The sequence below is a fragment of the Vulpes lagopus genome, chromosome 3 (assembly GCF_018345385.1).
Source record: "Vulpes lagopus strain Blue_001 chromosome 3, ASM1834538v1, whole genome shotgun sequence".
In the NCBI taxonomy this organism is placed as follows: domain Eukaryota; kingdom Metazoa; phylum Chordata; class Mammalia; order Carnivora; family Canidae; genus Vulpes; species Vulpes lagopus.
This window is the reverse complement of record NC_054826.1, coordinates 144,656,115-144,667,387: the sequence shown is the minus strand read 5'-3', so window position 1 is coordinate 144,667,387 and position 11,273 is coordinate 144,656,115. Positions and strand designations below refer to the sequence as shown.

The 11,273-nt window shown below is 38.6% G+C and overlaps 1 pseudogene; it reads right to left on the bottom strand.

Moving 5' to 3' along the window:
- Window positions 1-55: 55 nt before the first annotated feature.
- LOC121487147 overlaps window positions 56-11,273 on the bottom strand; it is a 28,540-nt pseudogene continuing 17,322 nt past the window's right edge.

The window sequence follows — 11,273 nt, the reverse complement described above, 5'->3', positions numbered from 1 at the left end:
TTTAAAACATATACCATACATATAGAAAAATATATAAGTGAGGGTTTTGACGAATTAAACACTCCTATCACTGGCCCTTAAACCAAGACACAGCAGTATGAACTAACACTATCTTCTTCCTCCTCAGAAGTAATAACTATTCTGTTTTCTGAAACCATAGATTAGTTTTGCCTTTTATTTTATGTAAATGCAATCATAAATAATGTACTCTTTTTTAACTTTTACAACTTCACTTTAATAAGTCTTATGCTGGCTTACTAAAGAATAGTATTATACCCTTTACACCCTAATAAAGATTGAAAATTTACATTCCAGTTGACTAGCTTAAAGAGTTTAAGACCACTTTCACATTTATAGAGCCTAATTAAGGCTAGACAAGCACATTCCCATCTTCCATGTCATCTTTAACCCTTGTGTCATAAGAAAGGAGGCTTAGCTGTTTCTGTAATTCTTCATTATCCTTTTCTTGTAGGGTGAGATTAACATTTCCAGAATTTTGCAAGAGTCACTTTTATAGCAGCTGAACAGAACAGACAGTCTCTGAGTTGCATTCTTTCTTGTTAAGTGCTAGATACACTTGGCTTCTGAGGGACCTTTTACTGAGGGATTCAAATATCTGACTAGTTCTTAAACTTGTTAAAACTTGTACTTGCTCTATTTCTGTTCCAAATAGCTGAAAGAGCTCTAGTACGATCACACCCAAGCTATACATATCTGAGTTGGCATCACACTCAGATCCTTGTAACTCTTTAGGTTAAGGGTATAGACAAGTACCCACTCTAGAAGTATATGTTGGTGTTCTCTTGCCTTGTTGTACTGATCCAGTCTGTTCTGTGTGATGTCTACACAGGCCAGGCCAAAGTCTCCTATTTTGACTTGCTGATCAGGGCCATGAGGAAAATATTTCTGGGCTTCAGATGTCTGTGTACTATTCCCATTTTATAAATATAAAATACACCTTCCTCCAATTCTTGAAAGATTTTTATTGCAACACTGGCCATAACATAATGATGTGCAGATTGGCCCCCACACTTCTGCTTGCTTCTCTCAGCTATCCAGTCCCACAGAGAGAGCTCCCACAGCTGGATATGGATATGCAACATCAAGTGACACTACATCAGGTGATGTCTGCCCCAACAAGTTTTAAGCTTTCTTAAGAAGATTCCTCAGTGGAGGTGAAATTTTAAGTGTAATCATGCCCAAGTGGTAGCTGATATTCAATAATCTGGAAGACAAATCAGCCAAGCCATTTTCTTTTCTTTTTTTTTTTTTAAAGATTTTTTTTATTTATTAATGAGAAACAGGGAGAGAGAGAGAGAGAGGCAGAGACACAGACAGAGGGAGAAGCAGGCTCCATACAGGGAGCCCGACGTGGGATTCGATCCTGGGTCTCCAGGATCGCGCCCTGGGCCAAAGGCAGGCGCCAAACCGCTGCGCCACCCAGGGATCCCAAGCCAGTTTCTTAGAGTAAAATGAATGACTCAAATTCACTGGCATCTTTTGTGACTAAATTGGTGATAACAGTTCATCGGTTTATTAGTCTGGTTTTCAATGCCACATTCTCCTAAGGATTTTTCTTTTTCTAAGGTGAACTTGGTAAGGATAATGGATGAGCTGTTACTTTAGTCATTTTCAACATCATATTGATCTCTTTCATTCTCCTGGTTGGAACTCACTTCCAGAGATGGCAACTAAATAGAAATTCAATCTTGCATTTGGGCTACATGAGCATGTTCTATCCAAGCAGTATGATGGCCTTACAATATTAGGATGCTGAAGACCTGTCAACACCTTCACTCACTATAGTACCTTCAAACAATCTGTATAGTTGCATCCTTAATCAGGATTTTTTTAATTGCAAAATACCACTTAATTTTTCCTATTTTGTGTACTCTTATATCCACGTTTTCCTAGGGTGGCAAGATGTTGTAATTCATTTAAGTAATGTGAAGTTTGTTCTTCAAAGCTACATTCCTTGATCTGATCTTCTGGATATGAGAATTATCCTCACAGGGATCCTGAGGAACTCTTCATTAGCTGATGAACAATAATAGCTTGGGGCGCCTGGCTGGCTTAGTCTGTAGAGTGTGCAACTCTCAATCTTGGGGTTTGTGTTCTAAGCCCCATGTTGGATATAGAGATTACTTTAAAATATTTTTTTTAAAGACTTCTTTATTTTAGAGAGAAAGAGCACACAGATGCGAGGAGGGGCAGAGAGAAGGAAAGAAGTAGACTACCTGCCGAGTGCAAAGCCCAGCACCATGGGGCTCCATCCAGTGAGCCCTAGAACACAACCTGGGCAGAAATCAAGAGTCTAATACTCAACCAACTGAGCTACCCAAGTACCCCCAAAATAAATAAAAATAAAAATAAAGCAATAGTTCTGTTGTGATGTAGTCTCAATGAGCTAAACTTCTCACTACAAGTGAAAGAAGACAGCAGTGCCATTTTGATAAAGGTCGTCAGATTTCAACAACTCTTGAACGAAGTGGATTCATGCACATGGCTCAAGTATTCCAGCAAAGAAGCAAGCAGTAACTGGTTTGCACTACAAAAAGCAAAGTCACCTATCAGGGTCATTTAATACCTGAAGTTCTGCTGGAAATCAGATTCCAGACAGCTCTCCTGCTGCCCCTCCCCCACCTCAGCACTGCACTGTTGGGTCTGGGTTTGAGACTGGATCCAGCTCAATTTGCTTAGAGGCTGTGACAAACCTTGCTGCTGCTCAGCCTGCTCAGGAATCAAGTTGGACAGAGGCTAAGAGAGGGCTGCCAGCATTCCAGGTGCCTCACTGTCATACTTGGAGTCTGAACCCTGGGCCAGGAAGTATGTGACAGGTGCTGCAGACAGACTTGGCTCCAAGGCCCACTGCCTCATACTCCTGGGCCCCGGAAGTGCGCCCAGCAATATGGACTGCAGCCCAGTCTGCCTGCTGCCCCAGTGCCGCCTCACTCAGCGTTCAAGTGTACTCTTTTATTCAATCATCATTATATTTGTGAGTGTATTGGTTTTCTGATGCCACTGTAACAAATTACCACAAAGTTAGTGATTTAAAATAACACAAACTCCTTCTCTTACAGTCCTAGAGATTAGAAATTGAAAACTATTTTTTATTAGGCCCAAGTCTAACAGCAGGGTTGGTTCCTGAATGTGAAGGCTGTGAGTGAAGCACCTGTCTCCTTGCCTTTTTTCAGCTTCCAGTGGCTGCCTGTATTTTTTGTGTCCCCTTACTTGGTATTTAAAGCCTCTGCTTCATAGTCATATGGCCTTCTCTTCTATAGTCACATCATCTTCTGCCTCTGCATATAGAGCTCACCTGGATAACCCAGGATGATCTCCTTCTTTCAAGATCCTTAATGTAATCACACCAGCAAAGCTTCTTTTGCCATATAAGTTAACGATCACAGGTTTCCGGGATTAGATCCTCCATATCTTTGGAGGCCATTATTCAGCCTGCCAGAGTGAGATTGACTCATATTGTATGTATTTGCAGTCATTCATTCTTACTGCTGAATAGTATTTCATTAATTTAACCAATTTTATTATATCCAAAATTTATCCATTCTACCATTGATGGGTGTTTGAGGAGTTCTTGGCTATTATGAATAATGCTGCAGAGAACATTCTTATACATGTGTTTTGGTGACTGTATATATGCATTTCTGTTGAATATATGCGTAGGAGTAGAATTGCTGGGTCATGAGGAATGCACATACTTGGTTTTAGTATGTATTGTCAATTTTCCAAAGGCTTATAAAAGGGCACTATTTTAATATGTACTATTATAATGAACTACCCTAAAGGTCTGATAATGTTAATGAATTTCTCAAAATACCTAAGTTATACCAAATGAGTTATACTTAGCTACAGCAGGTCTGTTGTTATTTAATAACATACAGGAGGAAAATAAAAGCAAAAGTATTTGTTCTTATTATAGACAGAGTAGTATTATGCACTCAGATTATTGCTCCTCAGAAGAACGGCAAACTTTCAATAATCACAAATGGTATGTTGAGTTTATAAATAGAATGTATAGTTATGGAAAATACATGACTTACATTTTTATTTGAATTAAAATGTTTTTGTTATAACTTTTTTTGGAAATGTAGATGCTTCTTCATACCCAAATAACCACAAGGAAGAATTATCCAATCCAGATAGCCTTCCACTGGCTTTACTTGGATTGTGTTTATTTGCTTTCTTTTTTTTTTTAAATTTTTTTTGTTTATTTTTTTGTTGTTTATTTGCTTTCTTAAAGATTTTTTTTTTTTAAGATTTTATTCATTTATTCACGAGACACAGAGCGAGAAAGAGGCAGAGACACAGGCAGAGGGAGAAGCAGTCTCCCTGTAGGGAGCCTGATGCAGGACTTGATCCCGGATCCCCGGGATCATGCCTGAGCTCTAGGCACTCAACCACTGAGCCACCCAGGTGCCCTTAAAGGTGGGTCTTGACTTCACATCTCCTGATCCCTTTCTGATCCCTTCACCCCTAGAAAGCTGGTCCAGTCTTTTAAAAATCTACTTGCTCATCGCCTTTCACCCCAAGGTCCTAGCCATACCCAGACAGTGTATCTGATCTATCTTAAGATAGTGTGTACTTTTTACAGTGTTTATTTTTTAACAAGTATTTTTAAATTGCTTTTATTATGGTTAAATATACATACAAAATTTACCATTTTAGCCATTTCTAAGTGTTCAGTGACATTAAGTATATTGATATTGGTGTGCAACCATCACTATCTCCAGAACATTTTCGTTATCCCTCACTGAAATACTATACCCATTAAATAATAATTCCCCATTCTTCTCTCCCTACAGCTATTGGTAACCGCTGTTCTGCTTTCTATTTCTATTTAATTCAATGATTCTAGGTACCTCATATAAGTGGTATCATACAATATTTGCCCTTTTCTGTCTGACTTATTTCACTTAGCATCATGCTTTCAAGGCTTATCCATGTTGTAACATGTATCAGAACTTCATTCCTTTTTACAGCTGAGTAATACTCCATTGTACGCCATGCCACATTTTGTCTATTGATCTATTGATGAATGGGTAGCTTCTACCTTTTGGCTATTGTAATTAATGCTGCTAGGGACATAGGTGTACAATCATGTCTTTTTGAACGTACAGATCTATATGTTGAAAGTTGAAATGAAGTAAGAAGTATAGTACAAGTGCACACATATAGTTTATAATATACGATAAATATGACATAAGTGGGGATCCCTGGGTGGCTCAGCGGTTTAGCGCCTGATTTCAGCCCAGGGCCTGGTCCTGGGGTCCCCAGATCGAGTCCCACATTGGGCTCCCTGCATGGAGCCTGCTTCTCCCTCTGCCTGTGTCTCTGCCTCTCTCTGTCCCTCATGAATAAATAAACAAAATCTTAAAAAATATATGACATGAAAGGGACACTTTTGTACTAGACTTTAGCCGGTTTATTTCATTTTCTTAGCACCTCTGTGAAGTAGGTATTGATAGTCCAGGGTGGCAGACTGGTAACACAGGTGTACCATCGAAAGTAGTAGATATATAAGATGTAGAATTTTACTTTATTTATGAAACTTTATATCTTACGCATAATGTAGTAGATGTGGAAAACAATATAGTCCATAGCTATTTCCTTTCAGTTTCATATTATCTAGTATGTTTCCTACTTTTGTATACTTATGAATAACACTTATTTGTCACCGCCATGAAATTAGTAGTGAAGCTAGAAGGAGATTTTCCAGAAAAAAATTTTAGTGTGATTGAGAGATTTTTTAGTGGGCATTGGGAGTGGAGGGAAAGTTGATAGTATTAGAAAGGATGTATCTGGGGATGGAAGAAGAAACTATGCTTGCTGTTAAGGCAGCTTAACATCTTATGCACTGAAGGAAAATGTGGCAGGCTCAAAATTGGTTATGCAAGGTACTTCTCAGAAGTTTGTTTCCTTTATCATGCCTATAAAAGACACTATTAACATCATATTTATGTCATTGATAAACTTCCAGGATCCATGTAGTAGGACGTGGTAGTAGAGCTAAGAAGAGACAACAATGATATTTATTTCAGCAACATTTATTTGGTATATTACACTGGATAAGGGTATGTTTTATAAGCCTAAGGTTTATATATGCAGTTGAATCATACATGTAAAAGTAGTGAAATTTTGGTTTGTCTTTACTATAAACATTTTATAAATAAGGGGACTAAATTTAAAAGAAATTAATACAATAATACATAGCAAGTGGAAGCATCAGAATTTGAACCCCAATTTAAGTAGTTCTGAGGACTATGTTTCTTCCACTAGATCATTCTGCTTTCCCTTCAAAAGTACTTTGGGAATGAATACTGGGATGAATCTTTATATCTTTATTTGAAGTCATTTAAAAAATTATAACCCTTCCTGAGGATAGCAAAATTGTGTGCTATTGCAAGATAATTACAGAACTCACAGTAAGGAAGCAGAGGTAATGTCTGGTAATGTTTTTGGCTCCCTTTTTCTGCCCACTGTTGTGTTATGCAGAGTATGAAATATTGTTACAGAAGCTATTTCAGAAAGTTGATTTATTGAATAGGTTTGGGTTTGTTTTGTTTTGTTTTGTTTTTAGAGTGTGCATGTGTGTGTGTGAGCAGGGAGAGGGGCGGAGAGAGAAATCTTAAGTAGGTTCCATATCCAGCCTGGGGCCTGACCCAGGGCAGGGGGGCTCAATCTCATGACCCTGAGATCTTGACCTGAGCCAAAATCAAGAGTCAGAAGTTTAACCTACTGAGCCATCCAGGTGCTTGCTTTTTTTCTTTGAGTAGGCTGCATGCCCAGTATGAGCCAAACGCAGGGCTTTTCTTCTGGGGACACCTGGGTGGCTCAGCAGTTGAGCGCCTCCCTTCGGCTCGGGGCATGATCCTGGAGTCCTGGGATTGAGTCCCACATCGGGCTCCCTGCATGGACCCTGCTTCCCTCTCTGCCTGTGTCTCTGCCTCTCTCTCTGTGTGTCTCTCACGAATAAATAAATAAAATCTTAATTTAAAAAAAAAAAAAGACTTTTCTTCCGGTCAAGGTATTTCAAAGATTGTAGGAAAATACCTGGAATCAGGTTTCTAGAATTTCATCTTCTCCAAATGTTGTAGAATTCTGGAATTCTTTGGAGTAAGCTCTCAACCAAGGCCAAACTAAAATATTTAATTGCAAGGCCCCTATTTGTTTATATCCCAATGAAAGCTATTACTATCATACAAATAGGAAATAAGATCTGGTAACAGTGGCCCATTATTTAGAATTTTGAAATTAAGGATTGTGTTCTTAATGGCACTGATAAATCAACAGCTATTACTATATGAGGATAAGCGTTGGAAAAAGTGCTGCCTCTACCTTACATAGGAATTATTTCACAGTATTCCAGTCATGCTGTTTTGGAGGTTGGGCAGCTATAAATTCTCACTTCACAGCCTATTGATGTTCTCACCTGAATCTTGCTGTAGCTTCTTTTTTTTTTTTTTTTTTTTTTTTTTTTTTTTTTTTTTTTTTTGCTGTAGCTTCCTAACTGGACTTGCTGCCAGTCCCTCCTTGTTTGGATCCCTCCTTCACATTGCTAACAGTGTTATTTTTCTAAAATACAAATATGAGACTCCTCTGCTCCTCAGCGATCATAGTATTATGTCCGAACTCCTATGCATTACATAAGGTATGTTTCATAACATGATTCAACTTTTCTACACTTTTCTCAATTGCACTGAAATATGGTCTGAATAATACCATCTCTTTTACACTTTACTACCTTTTGCATGTGCTTTTTCTCTAGTCTGGATTGACCTTTTCTTACCTGGCAAATGTCTAACTACACAACAAGATCCAGCTTAAATTTTAGTTCCTATGTAAAGTTTTTCCTAATGCCTCAATTCATAGTTACTTTTTCTCTACCCTTCTACACCTGTGATACATATTTCTATTTTCAAATCTATGATATCATACTATAATTTGTTTATAAATGATTTGTATTAAAAAAATAAAAATAAAAATAAAATAACAATAAAACAAATTATTTGTATTACAGTGGGAGCTGCTAGAGAACAGGGACCATATCATCATTATTTCGCTTTCCTTAGCAACTGATGTAGTAAAGTTTTTTGCAGTTAAATTTATAAATATTGCTTGTAGTCAGCCCTTGTTTCACCTGATACTCCATACCGTTTGCTCCTAGAGCTGTTATACAATATCCAGGTACTCAGTAAATATTTCATTTAAGAAAACTGTCAGGAAGGGGCACCTAGGTGGCTCAGTTGGTTAAGTGTCAGACTCCTGATTTTGGCTCATTCATGATCTCAGGGTTGTGAAATGGAGCCCCACATCAGGCTCCGTGCTCCTTGGGGAGTCTGCTTGAAATTCTCTCCCTCTCCCTCTCCCTCTGCCCGTCTCTCTGCTCTCTCCCTCTCTCTCAAAGCAGGAAAAAAAAAAAAACTGTCAGGAAATGCTGTTTCAGTACCAAAAAAGTTGAAAGTATCGAAAAACTCCCAACACCCGCCCCAGGTATAGTACATTCTCTGGTCCTATGGATACAAGATAACAAAATGTTATACAACATAATTAACAGAAAAATGGAAGGCACTCAAGGTATTTCAAGCAAGGAGTAATTAATACAAGGAATTAGATAATAAAATCTTGGATGAACTAGAAAAGCAAAAAGGAAAGGCAGACCATATTGCCCAGTGATGAGGAACTATGAGAATTCCGCCAGAGCCTACACTCATCTGCTGACTTTCACTCATGCAGGAGCCCTATTACTGCATAAGAAATCACTTAAAGTTCAGCAGCTTAAAACAACAATCATATTATTTATCACAGTTCTGTGAATTGGCTGGACTCAGCTGAGTGCTGCTTCACGTACTGTTTGGGGCTCAACTGGAATGAAGTGTCCAAGATAACTCACTCACATGCTGGTAGTTGGCACTGTCAGGTAGGATCTCAGCTGGAGTGGTCAGTTGCAACTCCTGATTCTCCATGTGGCTTGAACTTAGAGCGTGGTGGGATTCAAAGGAATGTCTCAAGAGTGTTCTCAAGAGAAAAATATGGAAACTGCCAGTCCTCTTAGGCCCTGGGCTCAGAATCCTAGAGTGTTACTTCCACCACATTGTAGTGGTCAGAGCAACTTCAAGGCCAACCTTGATTCAAAAGGAGAAGATACAGGTATCTGTCACTTTACAAAAGTTCAAGTTACACCACTCACTTTTAAGAAAGACCTACATTAGTACCTATTTTTACTAACCAAGAGAAATCTGAAGAGGCTTTTTTGCTTTTATGTGAAAAGGGAAAATAGCATTCAGTGTTTGTGTGGCAGAGAGCCCTATAGAGGCAGTGTGCATGCTGAGCAGCAGAGTAGCATCACTAACTCCTTCCCAGGGAAATACACTTAGCCTCTCAGCATCAAGCTGCCATAGCTTTAAACTGAGTCTGTGAGCATCTCTGCTTTATTATGATTTATTTAGTGCATCTGTTAGCAAGATGTGTCTCAAGGTGTCAGAAAAACCTATTTTTTCAGTCTGGAAATGCTCAAAATTTTTCTTCATATACATTGATAGTAATTGCTTCTTTGCCTCATGCCATTTCAGTTTACAAAAGTTTTCATGGGAATGCTCTACACTTGGATAACAGGGAGACCTGTATAAGTATATATGAAGAGGATGAATTGTTGGGAGCTATATTTAGAGACTATCTTCCATACTTGTCTTTGCACATACTTCTTTGCTCTGAAATGCCTTTTTTTCTTTTCCTGAGAAACATTCACACTGCAAGACCCAGCTTACATTTCAGCCCACATCTAGAGCCTTCCCTGATACCCTCAATGCACGGTCAGTAACCCCTCCCTCCATATAGTGTGTGCCTGTGGTTCATATTTCTGTTTTTGTATCTATCATTCCTTATTATAATTTGTTTGCTTACATATTTTTCTGTGAGAGTGTCTAGGAGACAGTAATCATGTCAGTATCATCTCCATATCTCTAGTAACTCTCACAGTAAAGGTTTTTGCAATTGAATTTACATATGTATCTGCCTGTGGTCAGTATTAATTCAGGTGTTCTATACCATCTGTTCTTGGTGCTTCCGTGTGGGGCCTAAAATGAGGGAGATAATGAATATTCAATGATGGTAGTAATGGAAAAGGACAAAAATTGCCTTTTAGGTATTCTGTGTAGGAAGAAAGGATCATGTATGAATCATTTAATAAAAATTTTCAGGAGCATTGGTACTTTCACCCTAAAAATTTAAAACTTACATAGAAAAATAATTTCCCCAGAATAGCACATTCTCTGGTTCTAGGAACACCAGGTTAAATATTATACCACATATTAATCAGAAAATAGGAGAAAATCCATCAAAATCCTAGAAGAGAACACAGGCAGCAACCTCTTTGACCTCAGCCACAGCAACTTCTTGCTAGACATGTCTCCAGAAGCAAGGGAAACAAAAGTGAAAATGAACCATTGGGACTTTATCTGGATAAAAAGCGTTTGCACAGCAAAGGTAACAATCAACAAAACTAAAAGGCAACCTACAAAATAGGAGTAGATATTCGCAAATGACATATCAGATTAAGGGCTAGTATCCAAAATCTATAAAGAATGTATCAAACTCAATACCCCACCCCCAAAAAAATCCAGTCAAGAAATGGGCAGAAGACATGAACAGACATTTCTCCAAAGAAGACATACACATGGCCAACAGACATGAGAAAATGCTCAACATCACTTGGTATCAGGGAAATACAAATCAAATCAAAACCACAATGAAATACCACCTCACACTAGTCAGAATGGCTAAAATGAACAACTCACAAAACAACAGATGTTGACAAGGATATGAAGAAAGGGGAACCCTCTCACACTGTTGGTAGCAATGCAAACTGGTGCAGCCAGTCTGGAAAACAGTATGGAGGTTCCTCAAAAAGTTAAAAATGGGACACCTGGGTGGCTTAGTGGTTGAGCGTCTGCCTTTGGCTCAGGGTGTGATCCTGGAGTCTCGGGATTAAGTCCCACCTCAGGCTTCCCTGCACGGAGCCTGCTTCTCTCTCTGCCTATGTCTCTGCCCCTCTCTTTTTGTGTCTCTCATGAATAAATAAAATCTTTTTTTAAAAAGTTAAAAATAGAACTACCCTACCATGTAGCAATTACACTACCAGGTATTTATCCAAAGGATACAAACATTGTGATTCAAAGGGGCACATGCACTCCAAAGTTTATAGCAGCAATATCCACAATAGCCAAACTGTGGAAAGAGCCCAGATGTCCATCAATGGA